The following is a 1,519-nucleotide window of genomic DNA, read 5'->3' as shown; positions in this document are numbered from 1 at the left end:
GGCGTCATTTAAAGGATCAAGCTCGACGAAAATGGTTCACATTAGTGAATACTAATGCCATCTCTTAGAATTTTCAGGTACTTATCAGACTGCCTAGTATGTTGGCGTCTTCGAGATGTATCAATTGACCTATTGTTCATCCTTTTATGACCCTTAAGTACAGATGTATGATATTTAAAAATTATGGTTTATTTTGTTTACGAGAATTTTTTTTATATTCAAAATAGAACAATATTGAATCTAGTACAATTAGTTGCATCTTCGAGATGTATCAAATTACCTATTGTTGAACCTATATGACCCATCAGTAACGATTTACAAACTTTAAAAAAACTGGTATAATCTGTTTATATGAGAAAAACTTTGTCTCATAAGGAATACTACAGTACTGTATCTGATACGTTTGTTTGCGTTTTTGAGAGACATCGAATGATCTGTTGATGTTCCTTCTATGACCTTTTATGATTTCCTAGAAATACCAATTTATAAATTGAACAAATATATTGTGTATCTTTATGACTCGAGGAAAACTATTTAAATATTGGAAATACAACAGTCATATATATTTTGTAACTGTTTGCACCTTCCAGATGCAGATTATTCTATTGAGAAACTTTCAATGAGCATTCTTGCGATTAATCAATTGCGACTTAAAGCAAAAGTTACATTGTTTATAAAAAGAAAGCTTTCGTTTTAATTTGAAATATAAAACTAATGTAAGATAAAAAGTTATTCATTGTAACAGAATACATTGATTGAAATTTTTAAGGGCTCTCTGATTTTCTGAAAAAAATATTTTCGGTAAGACAAACATAAACTTGAAAAATATTGAAAATATTCTGTTTTTTTTTGTTCCATAGTACTTCGAAACGATATTTGACTTGGAATATAAAACTACGAAAACAGGGATTTAGAGCCCTAGCTAAAATAGAATCAATAATACTGCATTATTTAAACAAAATAAAAACTCAAATGGAGCAGACAGACACATCCTTATATATTTTGAACCATTTCCCTAGAATTTTTGCACATTATATTCATTTTTCAAATAATAAAGCCACCGAAAAAGATAACAACTAATAATTGTTCACTTGGCTGACTGTAATGTTTTAAAAGTCGAACATCTTTGAAAATTAAGATTTGAAACTCAAAGCATTCAAAATCGAAGAAAAACATTTTAATTTTGATGATACGTATTTGAGGAGGTAATTTCGATTGTTTAATTTTACACATTTCAAAATTTTTAAATGCAACTTTGAATGCTTATTTCAGAAGTTTTTTAACTTCAGCGGGCTTACATGTGAAATCATTCGATTTTATGTTGCTTCAGTGATTTCACTGATTTCACAGTAGTAGTCACAGAAATAGTATGCACCAAACCACCCTAGTTTTTTTAAACACAAAAGCTTCAATACTCACTGTAAGCTTAAATATATTGCTATTTTACATAACTTTCTGATAGGTGTTATATTTTAAATACAAATCTGCTTCGAATAATTCCTATTTCAATTTTTTTGAT

This window comes from Belonocnema kinseyi, chromosome 7 (assembly GCF_010883055.1).
Source record: "Belonocnema kinseyi isolate 2016_QV_RU_SX_M_011 chromosome 7, B_treatae_v1, whole genome shotgun sequence".
Classification (NCBI taxonomy): Eukaryota; Metazoa; Arthropoda; class Insecta; order Hymenoptera; family Cynipidae; genus Belonocnema; species Belonocnema kinseyi.
The sequence above is the reverse complement of the archived record's forward strand: the minus strand, read 5'-3'. Positions refer to the sequence as shown.